Here is a 6,660-nt window from a genome sequence, read left to right as displayed (position 1 = left end):
GGTTCTTTCGTTTTGCTTTTTGTTAGTCACTCTCCTGCGGGGAGGGGTACTGTGTTTATCAAACTGGAGAAACCTAACGGGTAGCTATGATCTCTAGGGAATCTTTGTAACAGCTACGTAGTGATACCCTGCCGGACCACCTAGGTAGTGGTCAATGGGGATTAGCTCTCCCCGGGTAGAAAGGGAATCATGACTCATGGGTAAAGTGTGCGACCTCTGCAGAGGGTAGTGAAACTGATATATCAGCCGTGCTCACGGTTAAGAGCAGCCTTGGGATCCTCTTTGATTAGAGATACAGATGGTTCGAGATACAAGGATTGTGTTATGGTTTTGGCTCGACTATGATGATGATGTTCCTCGATGAGGAAATGGTTTACGGGTTGGTTAATGCTAAAATCTGGCTTCTACTAATGATAAATACCTGACCAACTAAAAGCAACTGCTTGAGTCTAACCCCACATAAAGCTAGTCCACTTCAGCCAAACGGGACATTTGCTGAGTACGTTGATGTGTACTCATCCTTGCTTTACCACAAAACACCAGGTTGCCCGCACTGTAACCACTGCTCAGGAGAAGGTGAAGCCGTGGAAGGAGACTTCCAAGAGTTTCAAGACTACGACGAATTCTAGGTGTGGGTTGGCGGCAACCCCCAGTCAGCTGCCTGTGAAGGCCTTATCTTTACTGCGTTTCGCTAGTACTTTGATTTACCTGTTAAGACAATGTCTATGTGGATGTCTATGACTCTGTGATGTAATAAGTTAATACTCTTTTATGTTATTATTCGAGCATTGTGTGATGATGTTCATTTATGTAATCGCTGTGTACGTGAGTTCTGATCCTGGCACGTACATAGTTCGCATTCGGTTTGCCTTCCAAAACCGGGTGTGACATAAGTGGTATCAAAGCCGTGCTGACTGTAGGACCGCTGACCTAGAGTAGCACTGGTCGTACTAAGGACTATTGACCTTCCCTCTCACCTTGACCTCTGATGTTACTTCAAAAGTCGGTCACCTCGACCAACCCTATGTTTTACTACATATATATATATACTATATTATACCTTGTTAAAATTTTTATCTTGTTCTGTCTATGGTTTATTCACTTGTCATATTAGTTCTGCACTTACTCTTATGCTTACGGTGTCTTTTGTAGATGGCTCGTCTTAGACACACTGCACGTAAGTCGGTGATTCCTTTCCTGCCATCTCGACTTGCGGAGCGTCCTCTGCACCGCACCGTGTCCGGTCAGTCGAGTCACCTAGAGAGACTGCACCACCGCCTGCGTGAGGAGCAGGAACGCCGGCGCCAGCACAGAGAGCAGCAGGGCTCTTCCTCCCCACCCCAGCGAGAGGTGGAGTCCGTGAGGCCCCGTTCCTCTGTTGCCCAGCTGGAGGCGCCCCCTGCACCACCGCGGGACGTTCCGGCTGTCGGAGGAGCTACTGGAGGAGATCCTGGAGGAGACCCCGACGACGACGACTCAGACCACAGCACGGAGTCTTCTGAGCCGCAGGAGGCGGAAGGGTGGGTCGCCCGACCCATCACCCGTGACGCCGCTCGCGGTTGTCACTTCCACGACACACTCGACACCTTGCTGCGCCAGGCTTTCGACCGGCACACCTGGTCGATCGAGTATCGTTGTGTAGTCTACCAGCACAGTCGCGGGAGGTACCCGGACCGCTGGGAGGCTACCTGCCTTGTTCGCCGTCCGGAGGAAGATCTCCGGGGTGCAGAGGCCGTTTCGGAGCACTACTCCATCTCCGAGAGGGACACTGCAGAGGCGGCTATGCAGGATGCAGCACGGCGTGCACTCTCCTAGTACTGTTCTTTGTTCGGTGGGGTGGCCGACGGTCTTAACCTTCGGTACTACCCCCGCCGCCCTACTGGCAGCACAGAGAGTGTGGTTGTCTCACCTGTTGGTGAGGCTAACCCTAGGTTGAGCAGCACAGTCAACCTAGTCGCAGTGCTTAACACTGAGCTGGATCACTCTCTGGACGAGCTAAGCAGGGCTCGAACGGAGATTGCAGAGTTGCGTGCTGAGCTGGCAGAGCGCCATCACCAGGAGGGTGGTTCCCCCGCTCCTGTTGGGACTCAGCACCCATACCGCTCGCCGCCACGTGGTCACCACACTTATGGTTCCCCTGCCTGTAAGACCAGGATAGATCTGGATCCTTAGATCGTTAGCGTCGAAGTTTGTAATAATTCTTGAGTCAGATGCCTCAGTCTTAGGTAGTCAGTTTAGTTTGCTTATCAGTCGCTTCCATTTAGTTTAGTTTGCTTATCAGTTGCTTTCATGCTTGTTATGATGAACTTGTGCTGGATTCGAATCTTTGTAATGACTGTTGCCAACCTGTGGGTTCCCCTGCAGTTTGGCCTAGCTAGTAATGTTAATAAAGTCAGTTGCTTAGTTGGGAAACCATTTACTTCTACTTTCCTTTCTATCTGAGAAGCTGTGTTGAATCATAATAAGGATCAGTGAAGCTCTTTGTTCACTCGGTGTCATGAAGAATTCTGTATTCTCTTTTCTTATGCTGAAGGGTTGTAAGATCAATGCTGATGTATGAATGTCTTCCACAGATGTCTGACAACAGGCGCCGATGCAACAGGCGTGCTCAGCAAGAGCAGCATGACCAGCAGGAGGAACATCAGAGGCAGCCTCCCCCACCACCCCCGATGTCAGTGGAGCAGATGTTCTTGATGCAGACCCAGGCAGTGCAGGCCATTGAGCAGACTCTGGCAGCCATGCAGCAGGCTCAACAACAACCCCAACCCCAATTGCAAGTGCAGATGCCCCAGATGCCACGGGATAAGCGTGGCGAGTTCATGAGAGGGCATCCTCCTACCTTCGCCCATTCTGCTGACCCCATGGATGCAGAAGACTGGCTGCGCGCAGTGGAAAGGGAACTGCGCACCGCCCAATGTGACGACAGGGAGAAGGTCCTGTATGGTCCCCGCCAGCTAAGGGGAGCAGCCCAGTCCTGGTGGGAGTCCTACCTCGCCACACATGCTGACCCCCGAAGCCATCACCTGGGAAGAATTCAGCGAGAGTTTCCGCAGGTACCATGTGCCAGAGGGACTGATGATCGTGAAGAAGGAGGAGTTTCTGGCTCTGAAGCAGGGACCCCTGTCTGTTAGTGAATACAGAGACAAGTTTCTGCAGCTGTCTCGTTATGCACCTGAAGACGTCAACTCTGATGCTAAAAGGCAGTACAGGTTCATGAGAGGTTTGGTGGATCCCCTGCATTACCAGCTGATGAATCACACCTTCCCCACCTTCCAGCACCTGATCGATAGGGCAGTTATGACTGAGAAGAAGCGTAAGGATATGGAAGATCGGAAGCGCAAGATGAGTGGACCCCAGACCGGAAGCATCAGCCGTCCCCGTTTCTCAGGCAGTTCATCTCAGCAAGGCAGGCCTGGTCACCCACAGGGATACCAGAATCAGAATCAGCGTCCGCATCAGCAGCAGTTTCAGAGGCAGTACCCGCAGCAGTAGCAGCAGTATCGTCAGCACAGCCAGCAGGGGGGTAATCAGTATCAGAAGCAGAACAACCAGGCACCTCGCCTTCCTGCCCCAGCAGCAAATCAGAGCAACCAAGCAGCCCCAGCACAAGGAGGAGGCAGAGGATGTTTCCACTGTGGAGAACAAGGCCACTGGGCGATGCAGTGCCCAAAGAAGATGGCGCAGCAGCAGACCAACCCCAATGCTCCAACAAGGCAAAGCGTACTGCAGCCGGTAGCAGGCAATCGTAGCCAAGCGTACAACCGTGGAAAGGTGAACCACTTGGAGGCCGAAGCAATCCAGGATGCACCAGATGTGGCAGTAGGTATGTTCTCAGTCGAATCTCATCCCGCAAAAGTGCTATTTGATACTGGTGCAACTCATTCATTTGTCACTGCAACATGGGTAGAATTGCATAACATCTCAGTAGAGGCAATGATGCCGCCCATGAGGGTTAATTCGGTTGGTGGCAAGGTGCAAACAGATAGAATATGCTCAAATATAAGGGTGGAAATAAGGGGGATAGGGTTCCCCAGTGATCTAATAGTAATAGACACCCTTGGGGTGGATGTCATCCTAGGGATGAATTGGTTAATGAAATATGAAGCAAATGTTAGTTGTGACAAGAGGACCGTAACATTGAAGTCCCCGTCAGGAGAAGAGGTAGTGGCCAAGCTAAGGATGCCTAAATCAGCGGAGGGAGTCTGTCACCAGATTTCAGTTGATAGTAAGGAGCCTAACCCGCTCAAGGCTATCAAGGTTGTGTCGGACTTTCCGGATGTGTTTCCCGAAGAGCTAACGGGCATGCCACCCGAGAGAAAAGTCGAATTTGCCATAGAGCTTATCCCTGGTACCGCCCCCATTTCCAAAAGAGCCTATCGAGTGTCTGGACCAGAATTGGTGGAACTCAAGAAGCAGATAGATGAGATGTTAGAGAAGGGTTACATCAGGCCAAGCACCTCGCCTTGTGCCGCTCCAGTGTTGTTTGTAGAGAAGAAAGATGGTACCAAAAGGATGTGCATAGACTACAGAGCCTTGAATGAAGTCACTATCAAGAACAAGTACCCCCTGCCAAGGATAGAAGATTTGTTCGACCAGCTCAGAGGTGCCAGCGTATTCTCGAAGATAGATCTGAGATCAGGTTACCATCAACTCAGAATCCGACCCTCGGACATACCGAATATGGCATTCATCACCAAGTACGGGTTATATGAATTCACAGTTATGTCCTTTGGTTTGACAAATGCGCCAGCCTTCTTTATGTATCTGATGAACAGCGTGTTCATGGACTATCTAGACAAGTTTGTGGTAGTGTTCATCGATGATATTCTCATATACTCTCAAAGTGAGGAAGATCATGTGGAGCATTTGAAGATGGTATTGCAAAGACTTCGAGAGCATCAGTTGTATGCCAAGCTGGGCAAATGCGAGTTCTGGATTCATGAAGTCTTATTTCTGGGTCACATCATAAACCAAGATGGGTTGGCAGTGGATCCAAAGAAAGTAGCAGATATCCTGAACTGGAAAGCACCGAAGGATGTTCGTGGGATCAAGAGCTTCATCGGAATGGCCGGATACTACAGGCGTTTCATTGAAGGCTTCTCAAAGATTGCTAGGCCAATGACAGCGTTACTAGCGAAGAAAGTTGAGTTTAAGTGGACCCAAAAGTGTCAGGAAGCATTTGAAGAACTGAAGAATAGATTGACTACAGCTCCTGTGTTGGTCCTGCCTGATGTTCACAAGCCATTCTCAGTGTATTGCGATGCTTCTTACACCGGATTGGGATGTGTGCTAATGCAAGAAGGAAGAGTTGTAGCATACTCATCTCGACAGCTGAAGATCCATGAGAAAAACTATCCCACACATGACCTAGAGTTGGCAGCAGTGGTTCATGCTTTAAAGACCTGGAGACATTACATGTACGGGCAGAAGTGTGATATCTACACAGATCATAAAAGTCTGAAGTACATATTCACCCAGTCAGAGTTAAACATGAGGCAGCGAAGATGGTTGGAATTGATCAAAGACTACGAGCTGGAGATACATTACCATCCAGGCAAAGCCAATGTTGTTGCAGATGCTCTGAGCAGGAAGAGTCAGGTCAATATGATGGCCACGTACCCGATGCCGTATGAGTTAGCCAAAGAGTTTGACAGACTGAGCCTCGGTTTCCTGAACAGTACGCAAGGAGTAACAGTGGAATTAGAGCCCACCCTAGAGCGGGAGATCAAAGAAGGGCAGAAGGATGATGAAAACATCAACAAGATCCGACATCTGATCTTAGAAGGAAGAGGCAAAGACTTTCGAGAGGATGAAGAGGGAGTAATATGGTTCAAGGACCGATTGTGTGTTCCCGACCTCAAACCTATTCGGGAACTGATCCTCAAGGAAGCTCATGAGACAGCCTACTCCATACACCCAGGGAGCGAGAAGATGTATCAGGATTTGAAAAGGAGGTTTTGGTGGTATGGCATGAAAAGAGAAATCGCAGAATATGTCGCCATCTGTGATAGTTGTCAAAGGACCAAAGCAGAGCATCAGAGGCCTGCCGGATTGTTGCAGCCATTGCGGATTCCTCAGTGGAAGTGGGATGAGATCGGGATGGATTTCATAGTTGGCCTACCTCGTACCCGGGCCGGCTATGATTCCATCTGGGTGGTTGTGGACCGCTTAACGAAGGTGGCCCATTTCATACCTGTGAAGACAACATACACCGGAGCAACGTTAGCTGAGTTATACATGTCACGGATAGTCTGCCTTCATGGTGTGCCGAAGAAGATAGTGTCAGATCGAGGAACGCAGTTTACCTCTCATTTTTGGCAGCAGCTACAAGAAGCTTTGGGCACACATTTGAACTTCAGCTCAGCTTATCACCCTCAGACAGACGGTCAGACTGAAAGAACTAATCAGATCCTGGAAGATATGTTGAGAGCCTGTGCGTTGCAAGACAAGTCAGGATGGGACAAAAGATTACCTTATGCAGAGTTCTCCTACAACAATAGTTACCAGGCCAGCTTGAAGATGTCGCCGTTTCAGGCACTCTATGGACGGAGTTGTAGGACTCTGCTGCATTGGGACCAGCCTGGAGAGAGACAGGTGTTTGGCCCCGACATCTTGCTTGAAGCCGAAGAGAATATCAAAATGGTTTGGGAGAATCTGAAG

This window comes from Zea mays, chromosome 3, assembly GCF_902167145.1.
Source record: "Zea mays cultivar B73 chromosome 3, Zm-B73-REFERENCE-NAM-5.0, whole genome shotgun sequence".
Taxonomy (NCBI): domain Eukaryota; kingdom Viridiplantae; phylum Streptophyta; class Magnoliopsida; order Poales; family Poaceae; genus Zea; species Zea mays.
Note: the sequence above shows the minus strand (reverse complement) of the source record.